This window comes from Gymnogyps californianus, chromosome 19 (assembly GCF_018139145.2).
Source record: "Gymnogyps californianus isolate 813 chromosome 19, ASM1813914v2, whole genome shotgun sequence".
NCBI lineage: Eukaryota > Metazoa > Chordata > Aves > Accipitriformes > Cathartidae > Gymnogyps > Gymnogyps californianus.
The window spans coordinates 13,565,412-13,589,671 of NC_059489.1; the positions used below are offsets into that span (position 1 = coordinate 13,565,412).

Sequence of the window (24,260 nt, forward strand, 5' to 3'; positions counted from 1 at the left end):
GCATGCCTGGATGTCATAACTCCAGCACTTTGCCCACACCGTATGTCTGTGCAGGATCATCTGTACCCAGGGATTTCTCTCATTCTGTCTCTTCTGACTGTGCTGTGGTTTGCTTCTAGTCCCAGTGGACTCCAGGCCCTGTAGGGATGGAAACAGAAGTGGCAGAAATTCAATGGCTGGCAGGATCCATTTCCCTCTTTGTTTTGCATCAGGACATGGCTGTCTCTTTCAGCAGATCCCTCTTCCCAAGGACAGGTGTCATCTCAGCTGCCCCATGCTTGGACAGAGGAAACTGGCCAGTTTTCTGTGGCCTAACTCACTGAGAACTGTGGAGCTAAATTGGTATGGAGTCTGGATCCGGTAATTCAAATTACAGAGTACTCCTTTGCAAGAAGCTGGAATGCCCAATAGGCCATGTCACAGAAATTTATCACTTGGGTGGGACTGATAATCTCTATGAATTAAAACAAATCCAAAGCAGATGGTGTGTATCCCAGAGCTTTTTACAAGATACCTATCTGAGTGTCCCTATTACCAGGATTTCTAAATCTGTGGAAGAAAATTCCTCAAGTTAGTTTGCGTGCAAATATGAATTAATAATTAATTAATCTATTTCTTCCAGAAAGAACATCTGGAGGAAAGGGTAAAAGTTTAGGTCTTGTTTTCTCCTGAAAGTTCCCCTGCACTCCCCACGTTGGCCTCCGAGTCTTTTTCTATCTATTTTCTCACAGTTTCCTTCTCAGTCTCTAATCCCTCCAAACCTAGTTCAAAGGGTAAGGGGTTTTCCCTTTGAAAACTACTCTGACAGCTAATGCTCCGGTTTTGTGAATGATGTGCACACAGATGCCAGTGCTGCAGTTTACAATTTTCCCTCCATACCATCCTTTAATGTCACCTATTAAAAACTTCAGGGGAGAAGCTACAGCTTTATACTTTATTTAGTTGGTGTGAAAGGGAAAGCAGGCATTTGCTAAACAGCAGGGACCCAAGATGAGGGTTATGCAGTGCTGGTGCAGCCAGATAATTCTGGTGGTCACAAGCACTGAGGGCTGGCTGCAAGGCATCCTGTACCATTTTGCCTGATACCAGAGATTGCACTCAGGAGCAGATTTATTTAGCATTACAGATGCAGTCTTGATAGTTAAATCTACATGCTTTATCTGGCCTTCAAAGAAGCAAGCAGGTTTCTGAAGTAAGACTTCCCTTTACAAATACACATGAAAGACTGTCACTGTTTCCTGTGTCTATTAATTTTGTGCTTTATTATAATTTCTACTGATTTCTCCAGTATAGCCATCAGACTTACTGCACTGTAGTTCCGTTGATTTCCCAATAAGCCCTTTTAATACCATGGGATTACATTAGTCACCTGGCGGTCCTGTGATATCCAAACGGATTTTTAAGTAGGAGCTTCCACACCATGTTTGGAAGCTTAGCAACTTCATCTTCGAGTTCCTCTAGATTTTTGGACATCTGTATTTGAGGACTAAGAAGGAAAGAGGTCTTTGCAATGAGACTATAACCTGATGACAAGGGTGTGAAATCAGCTTCATCATGGGAAGAGGACTTGAGCCCAGAAGTGACAGAGGAATAGCTGCAAATGTAGGAATTTTGCAAGGGAGAAGGGGAACATGGTCAGAATCATGGAGATATGGTTTGATAGTGTGCACCACTGGAACATGGTCATGGGCGGGTACGGACTGTTTAGGAAGAATAAACAGGGAAAATGAGGAGGATTTATGCTTTATGTTAAAGTGCTCCTTGATTGTGCAAAGCTCCAGTGTGAAACTGTAGACATTGCATTAGAGACGGGAGGAAAATGAGGGATGTTGTGATGGGGTCTGTTATAGACCACCCGACCAAGACAAAGTAGTGAAGGAGGATTTCTGCAACTAGTAGAAAGGCAGAAGTCTCCTCTGCCTTAGGGAGGATTTCAGCCATGTGGACATCTTCTGGGAGGGCAACAGCACTGGGCAAACAATGCCAGAAGTTCTTAGACTGTGCTAATGACAACATCCTAATGTAAATACTGGACGGGCAATGCTGAGTACTGGAAGCAGGGATGAACTAGTGATAAGTATGATCCCAGATGGCAGCTCAGGCTGCAGCAACCACATGATGACTGAGGGAAGGATCTAGTGGAAAGCTGGGGAGGTAAGCAACAGAATTAGCACTCTAGACTTCGTAAGACCGGAATTCATTGTATTCAGGGAACTGCTAGTTAGAACACATTTGGCGGCAGCTGTGAAAGAGGAGACTGCTCAGGAGAGATGGTTAGGGTTTACAGGAAAATTATTGAGACCTCAGGAACAAACTACCTTGTTCTGCAGGAAGACTGGGAATTTCATCTTAGCTAAGCAGCAAACTTCTTGATGAACTAAAACACAAAAGTATATAAGAGGTGGAGGCAAGGACTGGCAACAAAATAGGAATATAAAACATTGCTTGGGCACTTAGAGACATTAAGCATAACAGTTCTGCATGGATGGTGCAGAAGGGAGTTCAGAGAAAATATGTGTCTACCGCTGGATGTGGGAGACCACCTAGTGAGAGATGATACAGAAAGCACTTAAGTATGCAGCACCTTTTCTGCATCAGTCTCCATAAGCAAAGCTTGTCCCCAGGCATCTGCATCTTTCAACGGAGTTTGAGAAGGAAAGGGATAACTAACAATGAGGAAGTCCTAACCTACTACTTAGTGAAGCTGGAATTACTAAGAGAAGCTGGATGTATTCATATCTATGGGGCTGGGTATGACCCATCAAAGGATGCTGAAGGAGTTTGCCCATGTAATTGCAAGGCCTATGTTTATCATTGGTGAAAAATGATGACACACAGGGAAGGTCCCTTATGACTGGAAAAAGGCTAATGTTATGCCCATCTTTAAAAAAGGCAGGAAGAAGGATCAGTGAAACTGTAAGCTGCTCAGTTTCACTTTAGTTATTTGAAAGATCACAGAATATATCCTCTTGGTATTTATTGCTAAGGATGTGAAGGACAAAAAGATAACCGAGAGCATGTGTTTACCAGGGAAAGTAATCATGCTTGATCAACCTGATTGGCTCCTATGATGAAGCGGCTGTTGCCTTTTATCAGTTCTTTTCTGATAATTAGCATGACCTGAATTCCCTGAACAGCATGAGCATATTAAAATATTAACACAGGTCTTCAGAGCTGGAGATGGCAAGAGCTGGAAGGAATTCAGCTTCACAATTTCCACCTCTCTTGAGTGCAATTTGTTTGGTATGAGTCTATGTCGTGGTTTAACCCCAGTCAGCAGCCAAGCACCACACAGCCGCTCCCTCACTCTCCGTCCCCCCCTCCCCTCCCCCCGGTGGGATGGGGAGGGGAATTGGGAAAGAAGGCAGAACTCATGGGTTGAGATAAGAACAGCTTAATAAATAAAGTAAAATATAACACTAACAATAATAATAATGAAATATAATAATAATAATAGTAATGAGAAGGAATATAACAAAAAAAGGGGGGGGGGAGGAAAAAAACCCCAGTGATGCACAATGCAATTGCTCACCACCCACTGACCGATGCCAGAGCCGCAATCCACCCCTCTCAGCAAACTTCCCCCTGTTTATATACTGGGCATGACATTCCATGTTATGGAATACCCCTTTGGCTAGTTCAGGTCAGCTGCCCCAGCCATGCTCCCTCCCAGCTTCTTGCACACCTGATTGATTGCTGGCAGAGCATGGGAAACTGAAAAGTCCTTGGCTTAAGATAAGCGCTACTTAGCAACAACTAAACCATCAGTGTGTTATCAACGTTATTCTCACACTAAATCCAAAACACAGCACTGTACCAGCTGCTAAGAAGAGAGTTAACTCTGTCCCAGCCAAAACCAGGACAATCTACTGTTCAACCAAAAAAGAAGACAAGGCCATTGTCAGTATATGTTCCCAATAACTGAGTGCCTTATCTTTCTCCAAGGATCTGTGAGTGGCAGCTGAACATACAGGGAAATTTGGCAGGTGTCTATTCCTATATGAAGAATTATTTTGTGAAGGTTGTGTGATCAAATCACATATTAAATGCCATCCACATTACTATATTGCACTAGACAAGAATTCAAAATTACCACACTAGTCCTCTGGTAATGGGCAGCTCTTCTTCCTAATCCATGTGAAAAGATTAGCCTTCTGAGATATTCAGCTGTCCCTGTAACACGTGTAGGGAGCTCAGGGGTGAGCTCTGGGTTTGGATTCCAGTCTGGGGCCCAAAATGTGGGTGCTGCAGTGCCAGAGCACTCTTGGAAGGGGCTCCTATAGCACAGGACATCGTCTGATGCTGTATATTACACTGGACACCTGACATAGTTTTTCTAACCTCTTCCTTGTGTTATTCGCTGAGACATTTTAATGATTGAAATGCAAATGACCAGGTGAAGAATGTGTTTAGATCTGGAGGATCTGAAGAAGTTTAAGTGATTACACCCTTTCCTAAAACTAGATCAGTTAGTCTCTTGGACTACCAGCGAATCTCCTTTTCCCATACCATCAGCATTACACAAGACTGCCTGCCTCTGATACTCTGGTACAGGCAGTACTGTGTTGTTAGATTCTTCTGGGACTGTGAATGTGTAAATATGCACATTTTGATGGCACAGCAGTGCTAGACTGAGGATTTATCAGAATGCATAGTATCTGGAACTATATGCTGAGGTGATATGTGTGATTGTGTGTACAAGCATGACAGGCTAAAGCATGTTGGGTTGGGGAGCTGTAGGTAGGGAGGGGCTATGGGAGCCTCTGGAACTTCAGTTTGACAGAGGGAACTGGTTATTTATGCAGACAATAATAGGAGCAAGCATATGTCAAATGCAAGTAAAAAGTGGAAGAGTGAACAGTGAGAAAGCAGAGTTTCTTGAGGAATCACATTTTAAATGAAATATGCACAAACCCATATATTATCTATGCATGCACAAGTATATATTTTATTTTGATACCTCAAAAGTCAGCTCAGGAATCTATTCAAGAGGTCCATTTCAAAGTAGAGTCTCCTGTTACTTGGGTGCAGGCTTCCAACTCACTGTATTTCAAACCCTCTCAGCCATTGAGAGTGTCCTATACAGAAACCTCATCTGTAATACATTTTGACTTCCCACTTTTTAGAAAATACCACAGAAAAGTGTCTCTTAACAACAGTTATTTGCTGGTTTTGGACATACTTTTCCTGTTCCTCTCAAAGCATCATAGACGTTATCATCCCCATTGCGTGACTGAAAAGTTGTGGTATAAACACACCAAGGAAACTACCATGAGTCAAGCAGCAAATCACTGAGAAAGCCAGCAATAGGAACCATAAGTCCCTGCATCCAAGTTCTCTAAGTGCCTTGAGTAGTCTAGATTCTCTCCTTAACACTCTTGACAAATTATTTATAGATGTATTCACATAGTCAGTAAGATATAAAAATGTTCTAATTATATCATTCAAATCAAATGACAATTATGCCCTTAGTTTGCCAGACAATGCTTTGCCAAAGAAGGTTTGCCAGAAATGTTTTGACCCAAGAAAGGGGGAGCATCTGCAGCATCTGCAGACGACACACTATAAAATCTCCCAGGGACAAGTCTGGCCTGTCTCCACGGAAGGCTTCAAGGTAAGTGCATGCATTTTGTGAGCTTGAAGAAAGAGGACAATGTCCTTGCAATATCCTGTTCCACTTCTCCTGCCTCTGGCAATCATTTCCACGAGGGAGTGCCCATGTGAACAAAAATTTTCAATATAATTTCAATGCATGTCTGTATCTTCAATCTATAACTTGTCTCTGGAATTCCGTGCAGCAATAAGAAACAACTGCCATTCCTATTTTCAGGGTTGGCCAGTTTCCAGGATACAAGCCTTTCTCCAAAGGTAACACCCTGAATAATGCAATCCTAGACTACAATCTAAGACAGGACTTTTAAACAGCTGCATGAGTTCTCTTCGTAAATCCTTTTATATTTCTGCCAACTTTTGCTTAGGCTATACTGTTGAAAATAGGGAGGATCTAAAAAGTGAAGTAATTTTTCATTTTTAGCACACAAGGTAATACTTTTAACAAGAAAGTACTCTTGAAGAGTCATCACCCATAATTAAGGAACAGAACAGAGAGTGATTTTCTCTGGCTGTAGATTCTTTTATGTGAAGACCTCAAATCTGGTCAGAATTCATAAAGGTGAGTTACCAAACTGTAGTCAATATTCAGAAGATGTTCTATTTGCTGTTACAAGGCCTACATGTTTTAGAAGACTAAGTCTCACTCTTGAGTGGGACTAGGGTACTCTTAAGTTCAAATCAAAATGGGTTTCAGTGGTTGCTTCTAAGAGATTTTCTGGGAGACTAGCTAGCAATTTATTAGCTAAAGAGCAAGGAGTTTTCTCACTGATATAGATTATATTATTCTTCTCAGTGATCCACAACCTTTTTTTCCCCACCAGACACCTCTGCTGACGTGCTTTCAATAAAGTGCAGACATGGCCTCTGCAGACTCTGAGATGGCTGTTTTTGGGGAGGCAGCTCCTTACCTCCGAAAGTCAGAGAAGGAAAGAATCGAGGCCCAGAACAAGCCTTTCGATGCCAAGACATCCGTCTTTGTGACCCATCCTAAAGAATCCTTTGTGAAAGGGACAATCCAGAGCAAAGAATCAGGGAAGGTCACTGTCAAGACTGAAGCTGGAGAGGTGGGTGAAAAACAATGCTGAAGGACACCATTTGATTCCCACTCTGAGCTTTTAGCTGACATACATGGATCTTTCATTTCCTTGGCAGACCCTGACCGTGAAGGACGATCAGGTCTTCGCCATGAACCCTCCCAAGTACGATAAAATCGAGGACATGGCCATGATGACCCACCTCCACGAACCCGCTGTGCTGTACAACCTCAAAGAGCGTTATGCAGCCTGGATGATCTACGTAAGTACCAGCAGCAGTCTTCCTTTGGGTAGCTAGGAGGAACTGCTCTGCCAGGCTAAGTGGAAGCCAATGTGCTCTCTCCCTTCCTCGCAGACCTACTCGGGTCTCTTCTGCGTCACTGTCAACCCCTACAAGTGGCTGCCGGTGTACAACCCGGAGGTGGTGTTGGCCTACCGAGGCAAGAAGCGCCAGGAGGCCCCTCCACACATCTTCTCCATCTCTGACAATGCCTATCAGTTCATGCTAACTGGTGAGTGATTGATTTCCTTTGAACTGCTCTTGCAATGAACTATCTGTAGAGGGAAATGTAGGGTATTTTCTGGAAATATGGTGCAACACTTAAAATACTGTGTGTGTGAAATTAATGGAAGATTAATGCACTTAACTGTCATGGTCTGTGTGAGCTGAGTGTCTGTGTTCCCATTAGAATCAATAAAGACCCTGACCTAATGAAAATAATCTAGGAGTAAATTTACTGGAAAGAAGACACCTATTTTCTGGTGTAGACTTCACTGACTGTAATGGAATCTTACACATATGCATAGATTTATTTATCTTAATCACTAAACTAGTCTCAGCTGGAGAGTACAGAGTACAATAATATCACACATACCCTATAAATGATGTGTATACAGTCAATTCAAATTTGCAAGCATCAGTGCTAACAAGTCAAACAGAGTATCTCTGCATTGAACAGGTACATAAGCTTCACTTGATTATTATGCAAATGGCATTCATGATGGAAAAGATGACTGGGTGGTCTAAAGTACATACAGTCTTTAATGATCTATGTAACCCCTACACTGATCTATGTAACTGTAAATCAATTGCACCTTATAGTGAAAAGTAAACCTCAGAAAACAATGTTAAATAAAAAATAAAGCTGTTAGCATTTAAATTAAATGGCTTTAAAAAAGTTCTTTCTGCTTTCTCCTCTGGCTTCCACTTCTTATTTTCTCTTCCTTACGTGTGCATAGGAAATCAAAGTTGTGCAGGATTTTAGATCTTCTTTTCCTGTTCTTTTGTTACAAACTGGGAAATAGATCCAGACTAGAAAAATGAAAAATTAACCTTGTCTATGTATGATCTCAGGAATACATAATTTCTGTACATATGGGCTTAAAAAAAAAAAAAGAAAAATAGTGAAAGAGGTTGGTCAGATGTTTTTTGCTGTTCATGACGCCTCCAAATTTCCATAAGATTACTCATGAAAATTTTAGCTTCAGAAGAATTTACATGCTGTCAAAGCCCAACATCAATATTTTTGTTACATGTACTTTCCTAATAAGAGAGAAATAAGTACCCTGATGAGAAGACAATATCTTGAAAGGCATAAGACTACAAAAGCTACTCTGAAGTGATGTCTTTACTGATCTAGTTGATAATACCTGAAGTACTGATAGGAGCATCAAAAGTACCCACTAGAATTCCCAGGGCTTTTCACTGTCTTCTGTCCCTGCATCCTCTGGAAGCTTCAGTTCATATCTTTCTCCTAGTTTTTGAGTTCATTGTTATTCATGAGCACTAGGAAAAGCTTTCTTATCTCTGTCTTTTCACAGATCGCGAGAACCAGTCAATCCTGATCACGTATGTACATCCCTACTCAGGTCCCTGCGGGGCTGCCCAGTGCCAGGGGACCTCCTGCCTGACCACACGCTCTCTGCTTCTCTCTTTGGTTTGACAGTGGAGAATCCGGTGCAGGGAAGACTGTGAACACAAAGCGTGTCATCCAGTACTTTGCAACAATTGCAGCGAGCGGGGAGAAGAAGAAGGAGGAGCAGCAAGCAGGCAAAATGCAGGTGAGTCAGGAAGAACAGATTGAACGCTCGACATGTAATTGCCATGTCAGCTAAACACTATAACTGAATAATTGTCATCCTGCAGGGAACGCTTGAGGATCAAATCATCAGTGCCAACCCACTGCTGGAGGCCTTTGGAAACGCCAAGACCGTAAGGAACGACAACTCCTCACGCTTTGTAAGTTGTTGCTTAGACAAAAATCCCTCCTCGTTATAACAGTAGTGATCTGCTAGTGGTATTCTCACATAAGGAGATGGCAATGAAATGCATCTAGGCTGAAATGCTGCTGCTTCTCCTTAACAGGGCAAATTCATCCGAATCCACTTTGGGGCCACAGGCAAACTGGCTTCTGCTGACATTGAAACTTGTAAGACACTCTTCTGGCCTGATCCCATTCCTTCTAACCCTCTCCAGTTCTTGTGCTAACTCTGTCCTGCTGTCCTTGCCAGATCTGTTGGAGAAATCCAGAGTCACTTTCCAGCTCAAGGCAGAAAGAAGCTACCACATATTTTATCAGATCACCTCCAACAAGAAGCCGGAGCTAATTGGTAGGAAGATCACTGACTTTTTTAAAGGAAGATCACTGACCAATAGCTCATTGTGTCATCCTCAAAGCTAAAGTAAACTTCTTTTTCCTCTTTTATTGCTCTCAGACATGCTCCTTATTACCACCAACCCTTATGATTTCCACTTTGTGAGTCAAGGTGAGATCAGTGTTCCCAGCATTGATGACCAGGAGGAACTGATGGCTACAGATGTAAGTAACTTACCAAACAGGTCATCTGGTGGATAGGAGCCCTGGTACATATACATTTACTTTACGGTTTCTGTTGCCAGAGTGCCATTGACATCCTGGGCTTCACTGCTGATGAAAAGACTGCCATCTACAAGCTGACAGGGGCTGTCATGCACTACGGGAACCTGAAGTTCAAGCAGAAACAACGAGAGGAGCAGGCAGAGCCCGATGGCACAGAAGGTATCAGCAGATTCAGCAAACTTTCCAAAAGAGGTTGTCTTTGTCACCAAAAGAAGGACCTAAGCAGATTTCAGGCTTTAAATATGTAAAAGTGTACACTAAAAAAATATTTGTTCAATGGCTAGATGACAGGTGAGACATGTATCTCATCTAATGATACCTGTAATTTTATTCTGTGGCTGCTTAATAAATAAGAGATCTGGTGTACACTGCCAGGAAGCCAGGAAGCATGGACGTCAATTCCTGTAACATTATTAGTCACACTTTAGTTGGAATACACCTTGCAATCTCTGCTGTATTGTGGAGTAGTGAAGTGGTTCAGCCCTAACAGGATGGGAGACTGTGCTCCTATTCACCCTCACCTATCAGGGGGAACTCTGATGTGAGATGTGTATTTGATTAGTCTCAGTCACAACAGGAAGTACAATCCCTGCCTCCAGCTCTGTGAGTGATGAATCCTCTTGCTATACACCTAGAAAGAAAGTGTGAAGTGCCATAGTCATGCCTGAAAAAGGATGAAAGCAATGCGTTCTCTTGAAGAACGTTTGTAGAAACTGGAGCTCAGAAAGTGTTGTAGACTCTGAATCCTGAAGACAACAGAGAAATTAGCTTTGTAGCTTTGACTCAGATATTTTTGTGCAACTCTGTAACAGTGAATACTGCTGTTACTTTTGAGATAGTCCCTCAAGGAACAAATTTTAGGAATTGTCCAATAGTTATTTTTCTCTCACTCTTTTCTGGTGTTTAGTGGCTGACAAGGCTGCCTACCTGATGGGTCTGAACTCAGCAGACCTGCTCAAGGCCCTCTGCTACCCCCGAGTCAAGGTTGGGAATGAATATGTGACCAAGGGTCAAACCGTGCAGCAGGTAGGAAAAATGTGGTAACTTAGAATATGCTTTGATGTTTCCCATTGATTCTCCTCTGCTGTGCATAGTAACCTCCAAACCTTTCTCCTTGCTTTAGGTGAACAATGCAGTTGGTGCCCTGGCAAAAGCTGTCTATGAGAAGATGTTCTTGTGGATGGTTATTCGCATCAACCAGCAGCTGGATACCAAGCAGCCCAGACAGTACTTCATTGGTGTCCTGGACATTGCTGGCTTTGAGATCTTTGATGTAAGGAAGACAGTTTTCCTAGCATTTTCACAGAAGTACAATTGAGAGTACAGGGAATTTTAAGACACATTTTTAACAGAAGTTAGTATCTTCCTACATTTATTTGCAGAGCTTTTGGAATCACCTTTTTTAATCCTGAAAAAAAAAATACATAGAAAACTAATCTCCTTATTACACTGAATTTGAAACCTTCTCTCTTTTCTAAATGCAAAGCCTATCCTAGAGAGATAGCATAAGAAAACTACACAGGAAGAGGCCTTGTATTTAAAGTATCACCCATGATGAATTAGGATCGCACAAGTAAACACCTTGCTATTATTGCTGAACCTTGAAAATGTTGCATGTCTTTTTATGTCTGGCAGTTCAATAGCTTTGAGCAGCTGTGCATCAACTTCACCAATGAGAAACTGCAACAGTTCTTCAACCACCACATGTTCGTGCTGGAGCAGGAGGAGTACAAGAAGGAAGGAATTGAATGGACATTCATTGACTTTGGGATGGACCTGGCTGCCTGCATTGAGCTCATTGAGAAGGTATCCTTCCTGTTCAAGTCTATTATATGTTGGATCTTCCAGACTTGCCAAGTGGCATACTTAAGAAGCATGTGAGAATATTCTGGCTTTTTCAAATATATACCCTGTGAGAGTGGCAACAGGGTGGAAGTGTTTTTGGAGATCATACTCAGATATCAGGACTTTTGGTAAGAGTATTCATTTCCAGATTACAAAATGGAGTAATAAAAAAGACTGTCATGTTCTGTAAGTACCTATCAGTAAAGAGGTTTTATGGAGAGGATAGTATTTTGCACTGTCGTATTTGTAATTTTTTCATCAGCGAAGGCATTTACATAACTATAAATGAAACAGCAACACTGAAAAAAGTTGTGCCTTAGTTAATTTTCTCTGACTTATTGTCACGAAATGCATGGGAACAGCTTTCTCTTCTGACTCCATCAACTTTCCAACCAAGGATGTCTCCTTTCTAATCTGTTTCTCCCTCTTGTCTGTTGCAATGTCTTCCAGCCCATGGGCATCTTCTCCATCCTGGAAGAGGAGTGCATGTTCCCCAAGGCAACTGACACCTCTTTCAAGAACAAGCTCTATGACCAGCATCTGGGCAAGTCCAGCAACTTCCAGAAGCCCAAGCCTGCCAAAGGCAAGGCTGAGGCCCACTTCTCCCTGATACACTATGCTGGTACAGTGGACTACAACATCTCTGGCTGGCTGGAGAAGAACAAAGACCCCCTGAATGAAACTGTCATTGGGTTGTACCAGAAATCATCTGTGAAGACACTGGCCTTACTCTTTGCCAACTATGGTGGAGCAGATGCAGGTCAGCTCTGTGAAAATTGTGTTTTCAGTGTGGGACAATGCTGACACAGAATTAAAGCAGTAAACACTAAACATTTAAAGTTGTTTTGTGTTCTGTAGTGTCCAATATGCAACATCCATATTTTAATACTTTTTTTCTTTCCTTGCATTTGCAGAGGGTGGTGGTGGCAAAAAGGGTGGCAAGAAGAAGGGTTCTTCTTTCCAGACTGTCTCAGCTCTTTTCCGGGTATAGCACTGCTTTTGTTATCTCTTTGTAATATGAAGAAAGGGGGAAAGCTAAAATTAATTTGAAAGGGCTATTTTGCATTGCTGTAATGGTGGTAAAATTCTTTGGAAATTCCACAGCAGGTTTTCCAGGATTAATTTTAATATTGTTAATATGTTGTGTTAAAAAATAAGCATTCAGTCTTCAAAGATGATGAAAATCTAACCCTTCTTTTTTGTTTGGAGAGGACATTATTCAGATCTTTATATTTTTATGTCTTTGAGACTAGAACTATAATTTCAGCATTCTTGCATTTCTGTGACATTGATATGTTGGGGAATTGAGAGTCTTCTTACAAATATTCTCCAAGGAGATATTTATCTTATTTAAAAAAAAACCCACTTTTTTAAACTTAAGTAGGTTGACTTTAGAAGGCAGAACGTGAAAAACCCAGAAGTTCATTACCTTGTGTGAAAGTGTGAAATTGTATATTAGTTTCCACTGGATCAATAGCAACATAGTAGTATTTCAGTCTTTAAAAATGGTGTTCAATATCTTCAAATAGAAGAAATATTTGGGTTTGTGGCTTTACCTAAGTGTTCTGAAACCCAGCTAATTTTGAGAAGCCCTAATGTCATTACCAGGGCTTGATGCATCAAACACTGGACATAGGAAACTCACAGTTCTAACTGGTCCCTCTAGGAGAACTTGAACAAGCTGATGACCAATCTACGGAGCACTCACCCCCATTTTGTCCGTTGCATCATCCCAAATGAAACAAAAACACCTGGTAAGACGCTCAAGCAGAAAGAGAACTTCCTCTGATACAGTCATTCCCCTCTGCACTGGAAACTGTGGCATTCATTTATGCTATGAATTGCTAGGTGCCATGGAGCATGAACTGGTACTTCACCAGCTGCGGTGTAATGGTGTGCTGGAAGGCATCAGAATTTGTAGGAAAGGTTTCCCCAGCAGAGTCCTCTATGCTGACTTCAAACAGAGGTAAGAGCTATGAAATGAAGAGACGTCAGGTGTCCTCACTGATTGTTGTTCATCAAACAGCTGAACTTTGCCAGTGTCTGAATATGGAAGCACAACAGAGCTACACAAGCCAATGCTTACAAGATAAAAAAATGCAGATTGGGATGTGGCTACAACACAATCTCGGACAAAAATTACACACTCAGATGGAGTGCTTTGGCCATTGTATCAGCTGCAAGTTTCAGGGGAAGATGCTTTCTTCCTATACACGTAGTGGCAATGTTCCTCTCTAGCAATTTTCTACAGCATAGTTTAAGTGAAAAAGGTATGGAAGGTATGGAAATGGCTGGAGATCAGTGTCTTCTTTTCATCTATGACTGATCACCTGAAGACAGTAAAAGTTTCCTTAATTTTGTTATCAGATTCGGACTTCATTATAACTGTATCTCTAAACAAGGAATGAAATTCTGACTTCCTCAGCCTCATTCTGCTGCAAAGACTGCTGTTAATTTCAATGAACAGTATAACCTTATGACTTGAGATTGCCTTCATTCATATTTCCTCTCAATCCACAGATACAAGGTGCTTAATGCCAGTGCTATCCCAGAGGGCCAGTTCATTGATAGCAAGAAGGCTTCTGAGAAGCTTCTTGGGTCAATCGATGTGGACCACACCCAGTACAAATTTGGCCACACCAAGGTACAAACCCTCCTTGACTCACTCACTGCACGTCTGTGCTTTGCTCTGCCTGACAGTGATGTACTGCAACATTCCCTTTCTCAAGGTGTTCTTCAAAGCTGGGCTGCTGGGACTGCTGGAGGAGATGAGGGATGAGAAGCTGGCACAGCTCATCACTCGCACACAGGCCAGGTGCAGGGGCTTCCTGATGAGAGTGGAGTACCAGAGAATGGTGCAGAGAAGGTAGACTTTCCTCATCTTCAGATAAAGTCACTGTACTTGGGGGAAAGTGTTGGCAGTCATCATACCAAAAATATTCAATGTACCTTTTAATTATGCTTCAGGGAGTCCATCTTCTGCATCCAGTACAACGTTCGTGCATTCATGAACGTCAAACACTGGCCTTGGATGAAGCTGTTCTTCAAGATCAAGCCCTTGCTGAAGAGTGCAGAATCTGAGAAGGAGATGGCCAACATGAAACAAGAGTTTGAGAAAACCAAGGAAGAACTTGCAAAGTCTGAGGCAAAGAGGAAGGAGCTGGAGGAGAAAATGGTGGCCCTGCTGCAGGAGAAAAATGATTTGCAGCTCCAAGTGCAGGCTGTGAGTTTATATCACCATTTATTTCCCACTCAGAAAAGGAGTCTATACATTCAGACTGTTCTTTATGAAGCAGAAGGTCAGACTATAGAAGACCAAAAGTCAGATATTTGGTGAATTATCCGTCATATGTATGTGAAGCTGAGGAAACAAGTGTCTGGCAGTGGCATGGTGAACCCTCTGGCAGCCAGTACAAAGAAGCAGGGAGCTCCAAGTGGGAGTCAGTGCTCTTGCCTTCAGAGGAAGGAGGCAGATATAGCTAGCCAACATGAAATACTTAGAGCAGAATTTTGCCTGAACCCCCATCTCCCTCTGAGCAAGTGAGTCTTGCAGGGTGTATCTCCATCTCACCAGGATGTAGAACAATGAATTCTTTTTTGCAGTGTAAATGCAAGCCAGAGTTGAAAGTGGTACCTGTGAATTCAGGTGCAGGAAAAGCCATCCACCCTTTGCTTAATAACTAGTGGTTAATCATTCACTCAATAATTGGGAAATACAGCTTCAAATTTCTCCTTAGTCTAAGGATATATAGACACAAAGTTCCTGTTTCCAACAAAATGTCACACCGTCCATGGGGGGTTTCTTCTTCCCTCAGTTGTTAATTACACAAAAGAGCTCTGTATGCTTTAGACTTAACTGGTATGAATCAAGGTCATAAATGAAATTTATAATGAAGCAGAAGTTTTCAGGTTTTTTGAACATTGTAGTTTTTTGCATCTCTAATCTGGATTTTCTATGGTAGTTCCACTATAAACAACATCCTGTGGTGCTAAAATTACTAATATTTAAGATTGAGAGGTCTGGATAAGAAGTTATCTTTATTAAAAGAACATTCCTTTCCACTAAAAGCCATCTTTCCATAATGTACTTGTGTTGGGGTCCCCAGTCTGGAGGGCACAATTTAGAACAGTTCAGACAGAAGCTTTAACTATAAGCACAATGAGAGAACATTCGGCAGCATCTCCCCCTCTGCTCCCTTGTTCTCTGCCAATTGATTGCAGAGACCCAACCTATATACTGTATCAGAAAAAAAGGAAGTGGTGAGGAAAACCAATCATTTCAATGTTAACAAAGCCAGGTATCCATCCTTGGGAGGGATGTTTTACTTAAGTAGCTTGTTAACTGCAACAATTCTAAGGAATCAAACAGTAAATAACATAACAATATGGAGAGACTGGCTCTTGGTGGAGGTTATAGGAGTGGCACACCCGGTATTATCTTAGCTTTTAGTTGAAAGGAATATTCTTTTAGTAAAGATAGATAACTTCATAGCCAGACCTTTCAATCTTAAATATTAATAATTTTACTCCCACAATCCTATGAACCTTGTAGACACACAGCACTTCACAAAATAAAATATTGCTTAAAAATATACATAAAAGTATTCGATATTCAAATGTCACTTTACAAAGTCATCTTAATCTACTCATTAAATTACTTAAATTACCAACTAAAAATGGAACACTGTACTTAATTACCCAGTTATTTGAACGTTCCCATATAAAATGGGTACCCCTTGTTACCTCTTTTCCCTAGTACACGGAGAAAAATAAATATCCCATGGGACTTTCTTATAAGATATTTGCCTTTCAAATTAATTTGGGACAAAACAAATTCATTATACCAAAAGCCCACCAAAGAGTAAGATGATGTGGTGATCGGCTGAAACCAGCATATGCCACTCCAGACACAGTCTGGAAGGATGACACACAGGTAGCTGATTTACAAGAGTAAGACCTCGCTTGCACAAGCAGCAGTCTTAATACATTTTGAGAGAGACTAATCTTTTTTCTGTTAAATTATTGTTGAGACTACCAGAGCCTTTACTCCCAATATAATAATGGGTTCAGAAGGATTCAGTTGCAAAAGGAAAGATACTGAATACTGTGTTCGTGAAGAGAAGTGTCTCCAAGCCCTTTCTCCTCTAGGTAAATGACAAATTCTCACGCCTACCACATCTGTGAGACATTTTTAGGAGAGAGAAAAAAGTTTAGGAATCAATATTGTTTCCAACTGAGAAGCTGTATAATGCCCCGGGGGTGGGGTGGGGGAAGCAAGATTAAAGTTACTGGAGGAGAGGCCAACTTCAGGCCACATTTTAACACATGCTTACATAGAAAAGTTCAGAAAACAAACCAGGAAAATCTGTGTCTCCCCACCAGGAAGCAGATAGCTTGGCTGATGCTGAGGAAAGATGTGACCAGCTCATCAAAACCAAAATCCAGCTGGAAGCCAAAATTAAGGAGGTGACTGAAAGGGCTGAGGATGAGGAGGAAATTAATGCTGAGCTGACAGCCAAGAAGAGGAAACTGGAGGATGAATGTTCAGAGCTGAAGAAAGATATTGATGACCTTGAGTTAACACTGGCCAAAGTGGAGAAGGAAAAACATGCCACCGAAAACAAGGTATGAGGCAGGAGATGTCACTCTCACTCCAGAAAAGACCTCTGTTTTGTTATACAGTATAAAGTTTTAAACAACATTTTTTATCTGCACTTGCTCCCTTCTTCTCAAAGGTGAAAAACCTCACAGAGGAGATGGCAGCCCTGGACGAGACCATTGTGAAGCTAACAAAAGAGAAGAAAGCCCTCCAAGAGGCCCATCAGCAGACACTGGACGACCTGCAGGCAGAAGAGGACAAAGTCAATACGCTGACCAAAGCTAAGACCAAGCTGGAGCAGCAAGTGGACGATGTAAGCACACCGGCAGACAGCAAGAACAGGATAGGTATGGAGTTCAACCTGGCTGGCAGAGCCCTGATGGTCTTGTTCTGTTTAGCTGGAAGGGTCCCTGGAGCAAGAGAAGAAACTGCGCATGGACCTTGAGAGAGCTAAGAGGAAACTCGAAGGAGACCTGAAGCTGGCCCATGACAGCATAATGGATTTGGAAAATGATAAGCAGCAGCTGGATGAGAAACTGAAGAAGTAAGTGTGGCTGTGGGGCCACAGTGTGAGTGCTGGGCTGGTGCACTTGCCTTTTCTCTTTGAGCTCTAACACGGTTTGCTTTGCCCAAAGGAAAGACTTTGAAATCAGCCAGATCCAGAGCAAAATCGAGGATGAGCAACTTCTGGGCATGCAGTTACAGAAGAAGATCAAGGAGCTGCAGGTAAGTCTCTGTTCCTTCCCCTCTCTCACCCAGACACAGGTCAGGTAGGAGGAGGGCATGGGTGTGAAGGGTGCCTAATGTTCCCCAGGCTCGTATTGAAGAACTGGAGGAGGAAATTGAGGCAGAGCGAACCTCTCGGGCAAAAGCAGAGAAGCATCGGGCTGACCTCTCGAGGGAGCTAGAGGAGATCAGCGAGCGCTGGAAGAAGCAGGCGGGGCTACTGCAGCTCAGATCGATATGAACAAGAAGCGTGAGGCAGAATTTCAGAAGATGCGCCGTGACCTTGAAGAGGCCACGCTGCAGCACGAAGCCACGGCTGCCGCCCTGCGGAAGAAGCATGCGGACAGCACAGCTGAGCTTGGGGAGCAGATCGACAACCTGCAACGAGTGAAGCAGAAGCTGGAGAAGGAGAAGAGTGAGCTGAAGATGGAGATTGACGACTTGGCCAGTAACATGGAGTCTGTCTCCAAAGCCAAGGTACAGAGTTTCTGTCAGGTTACTGCCCTATGATACATGACCTGATACATGATTTTGAACCTTTTGATTACATTTTGCTATCACACACAGTTGCGTTGTTTTTCATCATGAGAACAGCATGCTAGAATTTAGTGAGAGTCCTCTTTCCTGGCATGTATTTGACATACAGGCAAACCTGGAGAAGATGTGTCGCACTCTGGAAGACCAGCTAAGTGAGATTAAAACAAAAGAAGAGGAGCATCAGCGCATGATCAATGACCTCAATACTCAAAGGGCTCGTCTGCAGACAGAAGCAGGTAACACACCTCCACACCCCTCTGGAATGGGAGAACCTGTAACCAATGATGACGAGAAAAAGAGTGATTTTTTACTCAAATTGGTCTATGCTCTGTAAGCTGGTATACAGTGCTTTAAAGACGCATTGATTTAGTATTGCTTTTTAAATGACAGTCTATCTGTAAAATTTCTCAGGTGAATATTCACGCCAGGTGGAAGAAAAAGATGCTTTGATATCTCAGCTATCCAGAGGCAAACAGGCATTTACTCAACAGATCGAGGAACTAAAGAGACATTTAGAGGAAGAAATAAAGGTAAAGGTAGTTCCTGTAGGGGGTTTGACTTTGGATTCAGATTCCATTTTCTTTCAGGATATTTCCTACTTTCACATAAAATCAGAATATGTTAGCCATGTCATTTTAATTTGGGAGCTCTCAAACTAGATAAACTATTTTGCCACCTCCCTCTCTAGTGTGGGAAGAAAAGCTGAGGAGGGCATCACCTCCAAGCTGGATACTGAGACAGGGAAGGAAAACTTTATTCGGATTAATGATGGGATATAAAAAAAGGTTGAGATATACCTAAAAAACTGCGTTTCTTATTCTACTTTTCCATAATGGAAGCTGAAACTTTAGAACATATTTGAAAGGATTCAACAATTCCCAGCTTTCTGGTTGTCATTTAGAGTTTACCCATCATCTCTCCTGAGGTAACATTCTAGATTCTGATGAATGAAGTGATAAGAAGCTTCTCAGAACATGAAATCAATGTACCTTTTTTCCTAGGGCTGACTTTGAATGTCAGATTCAAAGAACTGTCAACAATTTTCCTTAAGTTAACATTCTATTGTCTCATAGGCAATTCATTGTCCCAATCTCATTGTCCCCACAGGCCAAGAACGCCCTGGCCCATGCCTTGCAGTCAGCACGCCACGACTGTGACTTGCTCCGGGAACAATATGAGGAGGAGCAGGAAGCCAAGGGGGAGCTGCAGCGTGCCCTGTCCAAGGCCAACAGCGAAGTGGCCCAGTGGAGAACCAAATATGAGACGGATGCTATTCAGCGCACGGAGGAGCTGGAGGAGGCCAAGTACGTGGTGATAGGATGTGAAGAAGCCAAGGGGGACTGAAAACTCAAAAGTGACATTGGAAGAGACACACCAAGATATTCTGAGGAATAAATCATGGATTTGCCTTGGGGAAGGGTAAACAGAAAGTGGGAATCTTTATCTTATAGAAGGTTTAGTGGTTTAGTAAAGGTAAAGGCTAAGAACAGCATAAATGAAGCCCTTCACTCTGTGTGACTGCAGACTGCAAAATCATCAAGCACGCTTTTGTAAAAGGCACACCGGTTCCTCTACGCTAACTGTGAGCTGTGCTTACATCTCCCAGGAAGAAGCTGGCACAGCGCCTGCAGGATGCAGAGGAACACGTTGAGGCTGTGAATGCCAAATGTGCTTCCCTGGAAAAGACAAAGCAGAGGCTGCAGAATGAAGTGGAGGACCTGATGATTGATGTGGAGCGAGCAAATGCTGCCTGCGCAGCTCTGGATAAGAAGCAGAAGAACTTTGACAAGGTCTTTTGGGCTCCAGGCCTGGGGCTCCTGGGCAGAGCATCCCCTCCTGATTGCCACATCCATACTCACGCCCCATTTCCCTTCAGATCCTGGCAGAATGGAAGCAGAAGTATGAGGAAACGCAGGCTGAGCTGGAAGCCTCCCAGAAGGAGTCTCGCTCTCTCAGCACGGAGCTGTTCAAGATGAAGAATGCCTATGAGGAGTCCTTGGACCACCTGGAAACGCTGAAGCGTGAGAACAAGAACTTGCAGCGTAAGTCCCTGGCCCTCTGCTCCTGGCTGGGCTTTCTCCCTATCCACCACTACCCACCGCTCCACATGGGTCTGTGCCTGCAGGTCGGCAAAGATGCCCGTCACCGTGGTGGGGCAGGGCCCTTCCCATTCGGCTCTGTGCCTGACCATGCTGTTGGTCTTTGTTCCCACAGAGGAGATTGCCGACCTCACGGAGCAGATTGCCGAGGGAGGAAAGGCGATTCATGAGCTGGAGAAAGTCAAGAAGCAGATTGAGCAGGAGAAATCTGAAATCCAGGCTGCCTTGGAGGAAGCTGAGGTACATGCCCATAATCACTGGTGTCTGCCCTAAAAATATGAGCAATGGGGAAATATGGCTAAAAACTGCTTGCTCGCACTCTGTCCTGGCCGGGGAGTGCAGCAGGCTGAGATTTCCTGAAATATTCTGTAATTACCTAGAAAGCAAGCAGTAGCTTTATCAACGTTACAGATGTTTGTGTCCACTTGTCCAGGCCTCCCTAGAACACGAAGAGGGGAAGATCCTGCGCCTCCAGCTTGAGCTCAACCAGGTGAAGTCTGAGATTGACAGGAAGATAGCAGAGAAAGATGAGGAGATTGACCAGCTGAAGAGAAACCACCTCCGAGTCGTGGAGTCCTTGCAGAGTAGCCTGGATGCTGAGATCAGGAGCAGGAATGAAGCCTTGCGGCTGAAGAAGAAGATGGAGGGAGACCTGAATGAAATGGAGATCCAGCTGAGCCATGCCAACCGCGTGGCTGCGGAGGCACAGAAGAACCTGAGAAACACGCAGGCAGTGCTCAAGGTCCGTTCAGCAAAGCTACAGAAAGAGAAAAGGCTTCCCTGACATTTTTGGCACCCAAGCGCACACTGCCGCCTTGCAACTTCTCTTGCCTCTTTTACAGGATACCCAGATACACTTGGACGATGCTCTCAGGACACAGGAGGACCTGAAGGAGCAGGTGGCCATGGTGGAGCGCAGAGCAAACCTGTTGCAGGCTGAAGTTGAGGAGCTGCGGGCAGCCCTGGAGCAGACGGAGCGGTCGAGGAAAGTGGCTGAGCAGGAGCTTCTGGATGCCACTGAACGTGTGCAGCTCCTCCATACCCAGGTAAGGGCGTGGTGCAAAAGCAGTTGTGTTGACACTTAGCAAACACAGAGGGCTGCTATATACCAGAGGATAGGGAGTAGGAGAATGGCCTCTCTACTGCTGTCCACAAGGGAAGGCATGGCCAGCGCCCATCACCTAAGCCCAGCACTGACATTTTGTAAACAAGCATTTTAAAAAGAATTCCAGATTTTGAAATGCAAGCTTGAAGAGTAAAGACTTGGCTCAGCCTGCAGGTTTGGTATTGCAGGCCTCAGAACACAAGTCTTGCTATCTCTCTTTGTACAGAACACCAGCTTGATCAACACCAAGAAGAAGCTGGAAACAGACATTGCCCAAATTCAGGGTGAAATGGAGGATACGATCCAGGAAGCCCGCAATGCTGAAGAGAAGGCCAAGAAGGCCATCACAGATGTGAGTCGGGGGCTCCTTTCAGTGCTCATGGTGGATGTGTGCTCCCCCAAAATGCCTCCAGCCCCAAATGGCTTTGACCCTTTGCTCCCATCAGGCAGCCATGATGGCAGAAGAGCTGAAGAAGGAGCAGGACACCAGTGCCCACCTGGAGAGGATGAAGAAGAACCTGGACCAGACGGTGAAGGACCTGCAGCTCCGTCTGGATGAGGCCGAGCAGTTGGCACTGAAGGGAGGCAAGAAGCAAATCCAGAAGCTGGAGGCCAGAGTGCGTAGGGCTGGTATTTGTGCGTGAGTGAACATGTCCCTTGGAGAGATACCAGGCAAGCTCCAAAGATGGGCTTCTCATTGCAGGTGCGGGAGCTGGAAGGGGAGGTTGATGCTGAGCAGAAGCGCAGCGCTGAAGCCGTGAAGGGTTTGCGCAAGTATGAGAGGAGGGTGAAGGAGCTGACCTACCAGGTAAGGCAGGAGGCCTCCTTGGGCTGACACACCCTCATCCCAGGAAGTAAAAATATTTGTACTTGATTGCCAAGGGGAATTGCTAACTCACATGGTGGTGAAATCAATTCACTCTCTTTCCTGTTTGCCGACTGCTTTAGTCTGAGGAAGACCGGAAGAATATTCTCAGGCTGCAGGATCTGGTGGACAAGCTGCAAATGAAGGTGAAATCCTACAAGAGACAAGCTGAGGAGGCTGTAAGTATTGGTTGTAGCGGTAACAAACATCACTTTCTGAGGAGGAACACAAGTCATACAGGAAATTAATATGAGTGTTTTGGAAAGCATAGAAACCGGTCAACAATGGTGGACTTCAAGTGCAGGGAAAGAAAGGTCAGTCCTCTGGGAATGGTTTAGTGTGTGCCTACAAGAAACTCCTCCTTATAAAGCTTGTAAGGAGCGGTTACTCATGAGAAATTTAACAACTCTAGGAACATAATCCTGAAAGTATTGTTGACATATTGCTTTCTTTTGGCAATGCTCCTGTCAGGGATAAAATAAGGGATGTCCTGCAATCTTTTTTATACAGGAAGACAGACTGACAGACACAGCTCAGAACCAGCCTCTCAGCTGATAAATTTTTGAGTCAGTTTCCTTCCTGCATAGGCCACTATAGACAGGTTTTGCTGTCCTGTGATGGGTGAATGATTTGTGAGAGGGACATGGATGGGTTCTAACTGACTCATGTCCTCTAAGTTCTTCACCTTATGTCAGAGAGTGCGGACCTAGGACACTGAGTCAGAACAGGAGACAGAGATGCTTAGCTCATCTGCTGAACTGGAAATAAGTTTCAATTTCTTCTGTGAAGCGACGTTCTTCATAAGAAAAAGTGATGATATATATGACGGCAGACAGTGGCTGGAAGAGGAGGATGGATTGTGGGGGGTGTTGTATGGCTACAGAAGAAGAAGGAGATGGGCAGTTACCTGACAGTGCTGTCATAGCAGACGTAGAGAAAGAAGGAGAAGATAGACTCACGTAGTGGGGAGTGGCAGAAGGGGGCAGGTACTTCCTCCCTGAGGATACCATATAAACTCACCTTTGGGGAGCATATGTGTTCTTTCTTGGTGTTGCTGCTCTTTCTTAGCCATAACCTTTGAGTGTAAAGAATAAGAAACTGCAGCCCAATCAGCTTTTTCTCGAAAGCTAAAACCAGAAACTGCTGTGCTGTCCATCCCCCTTTGCACATTCCAGAGGGCAGAATTGGGATAACAATTCAAAAGCTGTTTTAGTTGGTTTGGATGGGATACTCTAAACAAGGGAGGATGAGGAGGTCTCTGTGAGGTTTACGTGTAAGCAGTGATGGGTGGGGGATAGGAGCTCTCTGCTTTCCCCTGGGGAACAGATACAGCCCTGCAAGGCTGAGGTGCAGGACGAGTGAAACCCCTGCCCTGGGCTCCTCACCACCGACTCCCTCTCCCCGCACAGGAGGAGCTGTCCAATGTCAACCTCTCCAAGTTCCGCAAGATCCAGCACGAGCTGGAGGAAGCCGAGGAGCGGGCTGACATTGCAGAGTCGCAGGTCAACAAGCTCCGAGTGAAGAGTCGGGAGTTTCACAGCAAGAAGATAGGAGAGGAAGAGTGAGGATGTCATGAGGCAACAAAGTGACCTGAGGGCTGCACAAAATGTGAACCTCTCGGTCACTTTCTTCTGTAATTAGTCTTTGTACCCACCTCAATGTCTAGAGAATAAAGACCGTAGATTTCGCTGCATACACACTATGAACAGTGCCTTCTTTGGGTTTTTTTTCTGATCAAGCTTGGGATATTGCCTTGCAGAACAAGTTTTCTTACTTTTCCTGGCTGGGGGAAGGGAGAAGCTAATGCAAACTCTGGATTGAGGACCTGCAAGCTTAGAGGCTGACCATTCCTGTGGACACTATGGATAGTCCAGCCTGTGCTCTCTTCTGTCTCCAGCAGCTCCTTGCCCTGCTCCTGCCCTCACATACTCTTAATGCTTCTCCCATTGTCCTTTCAG

The 24,260-nt window shown here is 43.8% G+C and overlaps 1 pseudogene; it reads left to right on the forward strand.

Annotated features, from left to right (window-relative positions):
- The first annotated feature begins 344 nt into the window (after positions 1 to 344).
- On the forward strand, positions 345 to 24,004 carry LOC127023882 (myosin heavy chain, skeletal muscle, adult-like; annotated as a pseudogene).
- Positions 24,005 to 24,260: the final 256 nt, after the last annotated feature.